Below are 12,586 nucleotides of genomic sequence, written 5' to 3'. Positions count from 1 at the left end.
GTTTTCTTTTTATTCATTATAAGCATATAAACAAGTTATATTCGTACCCATTTACATTTCTTTAAACCAACTTCACCACCTTAGAGATTTACTGCTCAGCAAATGCCCAATATGCTGTCCTAGCTTTCTCTTAACTTGAAGTGGAGCCGCTTTCATTACAGTCCTTTGATACTAATATCTATACTTAACAGTCATGTTTACCTCTGAATTCTAAGCTACTTTATGCAATATCAGAGCTATTTTAGGAATATCAGACACTTTCTTAAATGTAGGTTAGCAGCATGCAACAGCTTTCAGAGTTTTGTTTGGGGTTTTAGTGTACCTTATGAAGCTATTTGGAGACTGAAAAGAAAACAGCTGAAAATCACTGAGTGATTTCCTTATGTGTTTAAAAAAAAGAAGTTGTGAACTATTGCACAAAGTGTTAGTATATACAATCTTCACACCTTCAACTTCCCTAACATAGTCTGGAAAACCAGGGCACATGCACACAAACTCAGTTTGGCGGATAACCTTTGCCAGTGCCCAAAGCAATTACACTCAAACAGGCAGATGACTGCATTGCTCTATTACTTGTTAGAAGGCCAATCATCACAAGATCAGATTATCAACCATTTGTCTAGATACATGCCTCTACTATTTGACTCTGACCATGAGCTCCCACAGAGCTGAGTGCCTTGCAAATGAAAGACTTGCATTTACTTTGAATATTGGAAAGACACTTTGCAGAAATTTATGAACAACAGAGGGATTAAAAATAGTCTGTAAGGTTACTTCTCGGGATGCTCACAAGTTGGCCTCTGAGCAAACAGAATACAGAGGGCTTTTATTGGAAGATGTTTTAGTGCAGTGCTAACATCATTATTTTCACTCTTCCTCTGGAAAGAGGATACCCAGATTTATTCTTTGCTTACAGCATTTGCTCTATTTTAAAATAAATGTCCTTCTCAAACTGAATGCATTCATATTTGTGCATAGAAAACAGCCTCTTGGCTTCGCCCAGATAAAAGTAGCATGCTTCAACCACCACAATCAGCCCGAAAAGTGCACAGTTGCTCTTAAATTCCAGCACTGTCAGAGTCTCTGACCACACAGCACAGTTTTAAGATTAGGAACTGTTAGTATTTGTAAGACATTGTACAGCTTTCAAATACAATCTTTTCAGTTCCCAGCATGTGTTTTGTTATTTGGGAAACAAGCAAATGCCTGTCACAAAAATCCCTTCTGTGCAAGTCTGTGTGAATGCACGCTACAGATCTAGCCACCAGAAAACAGCAAGCTGGAGAGTAGAAGTAGGTACTGATGAGTGGGAAGGTCTCCCAAGAACCAGTAAGCTTAAGACTTGCTGTCCTGTGGAATCCAAACAGAGAAACTCGGGAAACCAAGACCCTGCTTGTGTCTGTCCGAGGCCACCAGCACACACAACCATCAACAAGGCCTTGTTAAAGAAAGGGAAAAAGGCTGCACCCAAGAAAGCAGCATCTGCTATAGGTAGGCAGGGAATATGGGATTACATACCCACCTGATGAGAGACTGCCTTAAGAGATGACTTTGAATGCCCACATAGAAGCTGTTGGTGCATCAGTACACCCCACCACTTCTGTGGAGATTTTTTTCCCCCCCAACCAAGTATGCAGGAAGATACATCCCAGTGTACCATCCTTTAATATAAAACAGCTCATGTATCCTGACTTCATGGATAGCAATAGCCATCCAGTCTCTGCACATACTATGGAATACCATCAGGATTACCTGGCAGTTTAGCTCCATTGCTTCTAGGACTTGTGGAAGCTGAAAAGATGTACACCTTTAACACTGATGGCAAAGCTATCATTGGCAGATTTAAGAAGTGTGTAAACACACACAGAAGGCTTTAATTATTATTTCCTTACAGAAGATTTAGGCAGGCTCATGGCTCTTACTTGTTTTTTTAAATTTTAAACAAATACAATGTTAAAACAAATCTTCCAGAACACGGCCCCCACCATAATGAATCTGTGGCGCGAGGGGATAGGTGTGTGTTTAATATTCTGTGGTGTACTGCATTAAGCAACAGCTTGTTTTAATTTTTATGAATGCACAAGTGAAAGATATACAATTTTACTTTTATTGAGTAGATATTCATTGAAATCCATTTCCTGTGAAGACAAAACACTGGTCAAACTTTATATGTCAGAATAAACCTCACAAAGGAATCCTAATCCAAAAGAAATTAATGTGAGGCTTGCAAATAAGCTTTGCTGAAGATGGACACTTTTAATGCATTGTTTTGGCAGCTAACAGTATCATGTCTGATGTGCTGTTGACAACAGTAAAGCCTTACAAAAGGCCCTGTTAAGGAACAGCATCTGTGAATGCTTATAAATTGCGTTCACTGAATTGCAGGAAGTGTACTAGATTTAATATATTTGTTGCTGCTTAGAATATTCATGAGTTTCACTGATCCCAGAAAATTCACCCATTGAAAGGGACTGAAAAAAGTCAAGAGCATTTGGTACAGAATCTCAAAAGTTCATTTGAAAACTTCAAAATTCCTTAAAAAACAAGCCTATGCTTTAGAACTGAATTTCTGTTTAAAGAACCTGTGGGATACAAGTATTAAATTAGTTCATTGAATTAAGCTCTAGTTTACAAAAGCCCAGTGGAAAAGTTGCACGCGTTTTTCTTTGCTGGTTTCATATAACCACACTGGAATGCACATTAATGCATATCTCAAACGATGCTCAAAAACGTTTCAGTAGGTGCACTGAAGAGCTTTAAAAGTAACTGAAGCACCAAAGAATAGGAAAACGTTACAGGCACACACAAAGACCTCTCATCAACATTGTTTGGATTACGCTACACAAAGACCTATGGGCTGTGATCACACAACTGCAACAGCTGTTGTAACTGTTACAAGTGGCAGTTTTCTTCCTTATTTCGCTGCTTTCTGCAACCCAACAAAACCCAAAGTTGCTTTCCTAACCACTCCAAATGCACATTCTTGTGTTTCCAGTCCTAACTCTGAGCCTCAAAGGAGCCTGCCAGAAGAATCATCTCTTCAGAGCTCTGATGCTGTTAAGATCTAGTACTGCATTATTGGAAACAATCAACTTTATTTACTTCCCATTTCTCCCTAAAACTCCCATTTGAGTCCAACATTCTTAACAATAACACTTCGAAACAGTGTTCACATGCCTGTATCTGCCCTTAGTCCTCTAGCTTTAAAACAAGATAAAGTAGCTTTAAAACAAGACACAGATACTGACTCATCTCTCCACTCCCTCCATAAAACTGTAACCTGTAGCCTTTAAATCCCTACATTCAACACCACTTGTCAAGTGCCAGCCCCAGCTTGGAATGCTACAGGACCACAGCAAGTCGCTTGGTAGCACAGCTATTCTAACCTCGCAGAGAAGTAGGAGCATGAATTTTGCTGGAACCACAAAGTAGTTTAGAAATCTCTGAAATGCAACTAAACCGCAAGATGCAAGCTAAAATGCAGTCCTGGTGTATATAGCTTACTCTGCATTGTTGAAGTACTTTTAATGGGATTGCCTAGAAAGCCATCACAGAATCATGGAATGGTTTGGGTTGGAAGGGACCTCAAAGATCATCTAGTTCCAACCCCCCTGCCATGGGCAGGGACACCTTCCACTAGACCAGGTTGCTCAAAGCCTCATCCAGCCTGGCCTTGAAGACATCCAGGGATGGGGCATCCACAGCTTCTCTGGGCAACCTGTTCCAGTGCCTCACCACCCTCTCCGTGAAGAATTTCTTCCTGACCTCTAATCTAAACCTCCCTGATTTCAATTTCAACCCGTTACCCCTTATCCTGTCACTACAGGCCCTTGTAAAAAGTCCCCTTCTCAGCTTCCCTTCAGTTAGTGGAAGGCTGGAATAAGGTGTCCCCAGAGCCTTCTCTTCTCCAGGCTGAACAAGCCCAATTCTCGCAGCCTTTCATCATAGGAGATGACTCCAGCCCTCTGATCATCTTTGTGGCCTCCTCCGGACTCGCTCCAACCGGTCTATATCCTTCTGCTTAGCCTACGAGTCCAGTAATGCAGTTTCAATCAGATTTTCAAAAGGCATAGCAAACTCAAAGATAATTAGTCAGCCAAAGCAGACAGGTGTCCTAATATGAATTTCCCTCCTCTGCATTGAAGGAAAGGCTGCAGCATTGTTCTACTACTTATTAGGTGTAAAGAATCAAATCATTAGAACTCCACTTTCAGACCCATGCTTCACCTGTTTTGCTGCTTTTAGTTATCTATATACATATTTCAGGTGCAGAGGAAGGTTGGGTCTTACACCTAAGCCATTTGAGCATATGTATGAAGCATATTAACATGACCCTACCTTTCTCCAATTTGTTAAGCCTGCACTATGAAAAAGGGCAAAAATCAAGTAGTATCAGCTACCAAGACAAGAATATGGTCTCAGAAGACAGCACAAAACACGTGATCATTGCTACTGTTACACCTAAGCAACGAAACATGCTTCCTTATGGTTCAGTTTAATATGTGTAATAAATACATGTAATACAAAATGCTGCACACCATGTTAGACACCAGAAAACCTGCTGGCATCCCTGGAAAGCAATCCTTGCAAAACCTGAAGCATGGCAAAGAAAATTTTTCCAAATTAAATATTTAGAATTCAGGGTTATCTTAGAAATAAATGGTTACCGTGTTTAAATCTTGATATGGAAAAACTAGACTACTATTCTCTAATTTATTCCCCTTGCAAGGTAACTTTGACCTTGCTCAAAATGTTTACTCACTGATCTGCAAATAAAACAGTTCCAACAAGTGACTACCTAAGTAATTTTTAGTATTTTAATGTAACCTTTTTTTAGAAAAGAAGGTTTACTGCTAAAGCATTTATCTGACTTTTACTTTACATACATAATCTGCTTTACTGTCATTTTCAATCAACAATCATTTCTTCTCAGTGCATCTCCACCTTTCAAAATCTATAACAGTGAAGCACAGAAAAAACAGAATTTGAAAACCATAAGAACTGGCAAAGGAAGTAAGGGCTAATTATATTTTCCCTTTTATTAAACATCTATTACTTGTTATTAGACACTGCATACGACAACTGCCTCGCCTTAAATCCAGGGAAGCAAGACACAAACAGGAGGGAATCAGCAGCACATCAAGAACATGCTCACTCTATCCTACGTAACTTTCCCACTCTATCACAAAGGCTTAGAGGGGGAACCCAGCATGGAATTAATGATACAAATGAGACAGGTTTTCGTCCATCTCTGTGTTAAGTTTTCTGTTTGTTTTAAATATGATTACAAAAATGCAGTTAAAAACCCTGGAAGTTGTCTCTGCAATAATCAAAGTATATTAAAAATCCACTGATTCCAATAAAATCTGAGAATTTGTAAGAGGAATATGAAGTAGGAAAACTCATTCCAAACTGTATAAACGTCACAATACAACTGATTTTGCATCTCCAGAAAGAACAGAGTTCTGCTTGTTCACACAGTCTGATCTTGCTCCATCCCTATGCCAATTTTTAAATACACTTCCTAGACACACAGAATAGTTCTGTTTGAAATTTGTTGAAATTTGAATTAGCTGAAAGAAACTGATGTGCAAACTACTTAAGTACCTAATAACGTTTATCCAGAAAGCTGCCTCAGTGAGGAGTTTGAAGAGATACTGTCATGGTTTAACTCTGGCCAGCACAGACTAAACCATTCCAGACTAAATCCAGCACAGGTATGTCCCAGGAATTGCTATAGATGCATTTTTACTGGTAGAGCATTAAGATGAATCATTTTTATTTAAAACCAAACTTTCAGAACTGTCTGCACAAAGAAGAGACTCTACAAGCCTGCTATTTCACATTCCTTCATGACTATAACAAGAATTACTACATTCAAACTGGCATGGTTTTACCATGTGTAAAATGCAAAAGTTGCTTAAGAACGCAACATCATTTTTCTTCATATTCAAGTCTTGTCCATTCTTTAAGGTCTTATGTGCAAGAGTTTTGCAAACACAACAGAAAGAAAAAAAACAACAACTTTGCTTAATTATGCACAGTTAGCTCCTCTGCTTTAAACAAGGCTTTTCAATAATTTACATACAGAAACAAATGTAACTCAACTCTAAGCATAAATAATGAATCATTAAAAGAAAATAAAACCTTTCTGGTTAGCTCCTTACAAAGCTTGCCAGGCAACAAAAGTAAGATTCATCTCTACATTCTAAACCGTTTATATACAGTACACAGTTTGTAGGAATTGATTAAAAAAGTTTTAGATTTATATTGTACGGCATTGCCCAGGAGCGGTTTGCTCACCTTCACATGCTTATAAGTATTTTCTTGTGTTATTAGTTACGTCTGGAAGAGTGACATGAACACAAAAATAATAAAAGCAAATACCCCCTACTTACATACTTTTCAACTCATCCTCTACTGTCACATTTCAACCTTGTAATTTAATATCCATGTGTTTTTAGGCTTAGATTAAAATTCCTAACATGGAGATTGAGAAGAAAACACTAATGAAATCAGAATTTATTACACATTCTAATATTCTTAGTTTCACTAACTTAGAATAACATCGCTCATTTTGATTCAATACATTTATACAGTCACCCCAAGCACAACTTCCCAAGATCTGCCCTGTACTGGAAAACAGGTGACCCAACCAATTTTACAGTCCACGTCTTCCACCACTGTGCTACAAGAAGCTAGACAGCAGCTTCTCTTTAATTTTGTTACCCCCAAACACAGATCATTACAGGATGTTTCAAGCTTTAGCACCTTTTAGCAGTACAAAGATTTCTCCTTTCTCTCCACACCAAGACAACCCAAAGAATACCCCAAACCACTCTCTCCAAAGGAACCTCAGTGTTTGCATCAGCAATACTCTAGAACTACAGTCTTAAGTGCTATACACGCAAGTTTGACTTCCCCCTCCTCCCCTAAAAAAAAATTAAAACAAGGAAAAAAAATCCTAACCAGAAGAACATGCACCTTCAGCAAGACCAAGCTTGCAGTAATTTTTTTTTAATGAACCAATGACATTTCCATTGGTATTATTGATCAGCTAAAGCCTCAGCTACAATTAGGTACACCCGAAATCTAATGAACTGTCAAGGAGTAGCCGCTAAGGATTGAGGGGTGGGGAAGAAGGGGGTTTCTGGCCTCAGAGAGGAAACAAAGATTAACTATTGTGGAACGGCACTGAAGAGACTAAATTAGATCAACCTTACTGCTCAAGCTCCTAGGTGATATCAGTCCCACAGTGGCTTCACAAACTGCTGGCAAAACCGTTTTACTTCAGGTACACAGACACTTGGAAAGTTTTAAGAGTTGAAATCATTTAGCAATACTACAGAACACTCTGTAGTTTTAACAGTCAACATTATACTTTTAAAGAGCTGTTGCACAGGTCAGTTTTACAAAGTCTCAAACATTCAAAAACATATGTAAACAAGCAGACTCATACGCAAGGTGACAGACATGGTTAAATTCCAGAATACTCATACAAAAAGAGTAAACAGTGTGGTCTCACCTTTACTTTTCAGAATGAACTAGCAAAACAGAGCTTTATGTCATCTATTCTATCATCTTCATATTTAATCAGGCAGTTCAGCAGCAATTTTGACACTACAGCAAACACTGTGGTCAATCTTCTGTAATAATAATCAAACATCACTTACCCACAGAATCTAAATCAAAATCCTACAGCACAGCTGGAACAAGCAGAGAATTTCTACAGTTGACTGCAGTCATGCTGCTATTTCTTGTATGGCCATGAATATCTACTCCCGCAAAGCCACAGCTGGTTAATCAGCAACGTAATCTAAGCAAAAGAGTGCTAGAGGAGTAAGACCCCTTCCTCCCACACACGCACACAACAGCCAAGCTGTTTCAGCCCCACTAAGGGGAAGCCCATTTCTCTTCCTTGCACCACTAATGTCCTACACTCCCTTCTGCTGCATCGATTCCAAGACTCTCCATACCTTGCAAGTCAACCCAACTCACTAATCCCACAGAAAACCATACACATTTTTTCACTCCCCAGCTCAATAAGCTACAGCAGCTCACAGAGGATCAAATAAATACCAGAAGCAGGGAAGAGACATCCCCTTTGTTTCCTGACAACAGCAAATTCTTGAGTCAGCTCACAAAGATATCTCAGGAAAGTACAACCTAATGAAGCAAACTACCTAAAACTGTTCTGATAGTGACTCACTTTAGGTTAAGGCAGAAGTCACCGGCTTTATCAGTACAGTCACTATACCTATAGTCCAAGTGTGTCTATACGATACACATTTTCAGCACAAAGGTGAGACATTTCCAGCCTTTGACAGAGCCTACAAGTCTGTGAACTGTTAAGTTCAAACACAGGGCAGAGTTTTATTTTGAAGGCTGTCCCAAGAGTTCGCGATACTTAGTACTGCAACAAGCCTGGTTAAGCTTCAGTTAATATTTCTCTCTTCTGGTCCCAGAGAGAATGCCTGTTGATTACTCGATTGTGTAATCTAGTACTACTTTACTACCCTTGTAGCCACTCAGTCTATCAGATTTCTGCTGCGGTTAGCAACTCACAACATATTTTATGTCACTGCTTCAGTGACAAATTGCAGAAATCCTACAAAATACAAGAATCATTTTTTGATCTGTTAGACATTAATATCGAAGAGCCCGATTCCCTTCAGTTTTGCCTGATGGCACTTTACAAAGCAAGGAAGATATTTCCCCATCTACCACTCAGCTGCCTACAGAATTTGAGGAACAGCAAGCAACTTACAAAACACCTAAAGTTTATAACAACAAAAAGCTAATATTACAGAATCATTTAAGTGACAAACACTTGTCGCCTGGGAGAAAAGACCAACATTCACCTCACTACAACCTCCTTTCAGGCAGTTGTAGAGAGCCGTAAGGTCTCCCCTGAGCTCTTCTTCTCCAGGCTAAACAACCCCAGCTCCCTCAGCCACGCAAAGTAGAGATACTTTGTGCTCTGGAATCTCTCTCCACTGCTTCCCATTTCACAGCTGCCAACCGCCCAAATACCATTGGGAATTCATGGTTTGTTTGGTTTTTTAAAGCATTCAGCGTATAAATAGCTCCAACAAGATCCTACATTAATGGATGCATTAGGCAACTGAAGTAATACAGATAGGCCAGAGCTTTGCAGGGACTGAGAACTGCCCAGCGCCAAGCTTCCCCTGTTACAGAACGCAGAGGAACTGGCATCAACAACTTGGCTGTTCCTGGAGCACCAGTAAGACATATGAAGCACCATCACCCTTTACCCATAGCATCTTTCCCAGCACATCAAACGAGACCTCAGGAACAGAGGCAGCAGCAGCAAGCCTGGGTTGCTGGAGCAGAGGTAGAAAGGCTGTAAATATTTTACTGCTCACTCTCTAGTGTCTTTTCTCCTTTACTTCTAGACATCACTTAGGCTGTCTTTTCCTATAGAGGGCCTTAAGGAAGTTTTAGATCAACAGAACTGCCCTAGGTAAGGGGAGCCAACAAGGCAGCTTCTACTCTACTGCCTGATCAAGAGACTCTCACTTACTCAAGAACACACTAAATAGAAGTTCCCTATAAAAGAATGGAAATTGAACATGGTTTCTTCTTAATAAAAGAGTACCTTGAAGAAAAAACTGAACTATAGACTACAGGTATGATTTTCAGTCAGAAGACAATAAAGCAAGATGGGAATCCACAAGAACACCACTCAGTGTTTGCTCTCAAAAGTTCTGGTAGAATAAACTCATCTATAACCATCAAAACTAGTTTTCTACTAATTAAAGTCATAAGTTCATACACACAACATGCACCCACCTCTCACACTGCTGCCCCAATGCCAGGCCACAAGCAACATGCTCTGCAGGTTGTTTGCACAGCTGAGTGGTTTCTGCAAATACAGAGCCAAATTAGCAGCATCTCTCTTTTTGTAGGCTCTCCTTGTGCTCAGCCATCATTCAAAAACCTAGGATTTTTTTGTCTGAGTCATCTCAATCTCCGTGACTGAACCTGGCTAACAGTCTTCAGTATTAGAGGTCAGGCAGTAACTGCCTAAGCTTCGCTTCCTTAGGAAGCTGTAATAAAAAGTCTGAGAAGCACAGCACAGTCTGAGGCCAAAAAGGTTAAAGCAATACCTACCACCCAGTCTAACAAACCTAGTCCCTTCCTAGATGAACAATAAACAAGACGAATAAGGGGTAAAAAAAGGACAAGCTTTGTATCATAAATATATCAGCAGTTCCCAGAAACTGGAGAGGAGTAAGAATTTTTGCATCCGTGTGAATGAAATGTGATCAAAAGGCTTAAACTCCTTTTTTATTCTTAAATAATCAAGATAAAATAGCCTAATGAGTAACTGAACAGCCAGAAAAGAAGAAAAAGCATAACACTATAATTTTCTTAGAGGTCAGCTGTGGTTAAAGCTACCTCCTTTGGTGGTTGTTTTTCATGTAGAATATTCTCCTTTTAGTCACAGCCTATTCAGAAGAGGTCCCATTCGCTTTGTCACACTACTCTCAATATACTGAGTCTGCAAGAAATTCTGAGACATAAAATAAGCAGAAGAGACCAAGGAATGAAAAAGACCTGCAAAATGAAGGGGGGAGAAGATACTTTCAGGTTAAGTTTAAATGCCTCTGTAAAACACTCTTTAGCCTTAAGCAAAAGAAAACAAGCTTAAATTGATGAAGTTTATACATATGGCTCTAAGGTCTTAGAAGTGACACCTACTTAGCCAGCTTTTTTTTTTAGGGGGGGGTGGTGTGGAGGTTGGGGGCGGCAAAGGAAGGAAGGCTGCATCAGACAGCAATCTGATGCCTTACACTTACACACCCAATGATCCTTCCACTTACACACCCAAAATTTAACTTTGGTTTGCTACACAACAGACATCCTAGCCAAAATGATAACATGGGTGCACAGCGTCTTACATACTTACAGTGAAACACCCATTGTTAATGTTTCTCAGAAACACACCACTCTTTAGAACCTATATATTGTGAGCCATGGGAGTGAAACATTCTCAAACAGGCATTTTCAACTCTTAGACCTTGAGGACTTGCTCATTTTTGTGAGCAGCTTGGAACTGGTTCACTAACAAAACCAAGGCTGCTGTCATATAGATTTTATTTGCTGCAGTGGTATCTGCACTCATGAGAGAACAAGTGTGCAGAAATAATTCTTTGACCTTTTTATGAATAAAGGGTTTATATAATTTGGGTGAAGTTTTCTATCTAGACAGTTATTTTAAAAGTTGGGAGCCAAAAAAGAAGAAAAAATGCTGAGCATTCATCTTCTAAGTTTGCAACAGTGTGTTTTACTTTGGAGACTGCATTTACTTATGTTGTCATTATATTTGTTATTCATATGACTGAAAGCCAGAAACTGACCAACATGTCAACACAACTTCATAAAACAAATCATTCTTAGCAAAGAGTGAATGAAGATTCTACAGAGAAGTTTCTCATTTTGATATTTGAGTGCTATTTCCTATTTATATCAAATTAATTATATCACTAACTCCGGAAAAGACAATACTGTTCAAAATTAGTCAGAGATTTGGCTACAGGGGCTCTTGACTACTTTCTCCAGTCAGCTTTAATTCAAATCAATTTATGTATCCACTACTTCAGGTAAGTTACAAGATCGCTTAGAGAAAGCGAAAAACTAGGTCCAAAGACAGAAGGGTGAAGGGTGCCCTCCCAGTTTCTGGGACTAAGCTTTGCTGTACTTAGCTCTTCTCTCCAGTTACCTTTCCAATATGTTGTCAGTATATTTCCTTGACCTGTTAGAAGCATCTTTTTTTTTGTGTGTGTTAATCTGAACAGGGTAAAAACTAACCCCAAAATAAAAAGACACATCCATGCAATCAGTCACTCTGTCAGCAAGAACTGACCAAGCTAGGCACAGGCTATAATGCAGGAATATGAATTAAGCATTGTGAAGTGCTCCCATCAATCTGTTCTTTAATCTTTACGCAAACAGATTTTAGCGTATCTGTCACAACTAGGACAGCTCATTCCCCATTTGACTCTCAGTTTTGACCAAAAACCCTACAAAACAGATTTCTTCCCCATAGTCGCACAGCACATCCCCTAAGTTTCACACCAATTTATGGAACAGAAAAGCCCTTTATATGAAGGGAAGCATTGATTCTGCTATTAAACATTCACAAGATGCAACTGTAAACTAGGTATACGCCTATATAGCTCGAAAAGCTGCGAGTGCTACTTATTACCAAATTGAAATATAAATTACAGATCTAGAAACATTACTATGTACACAAGTAACATTACTTGGGGAAGTGAACCGCTGTGCAACCCTCCACAGTCTGTGAAGGACATTTGCAGGAGCAAGACTAGCAGCTTTTGAAAAACTACCTACTTACTGAACCACAGAACTGTGTTTACAAAGAGGGAGAGAAAGATGTGGGCTTCAGTGATTTCTCAGTTCTTTCTTCCTACATGCACTGACTCCCTTCAACTTTCCAGCATCTCCCTGAGTAAAAGTTTTTCAAAACTCTTCGACAATAAGCACAACCATTCTGGGTGGGGAAGGTAGGACAAGATCAAAGCCAGTTTTTATAAGCCTA

Source organism: Eurypyga helias, unplaced genomic scaffold (assembly GCF_000690775.1).
Source record: "Eurypyga helias isolate BGI_N326 unplaced genomic scaffold, ASM69077v1 scaffold22527, whole genome shotgun sequence".
Taxonomy (NCBI): domain Eukaryota; kingdom Metazoa; phylum Chordata; class Aves; order Eurypygiformes; family Eurypygidae; genus Eurypyga; species Eurypyga helias.
Note: the sequence above shows the minus strand (reverse complement) of the source record.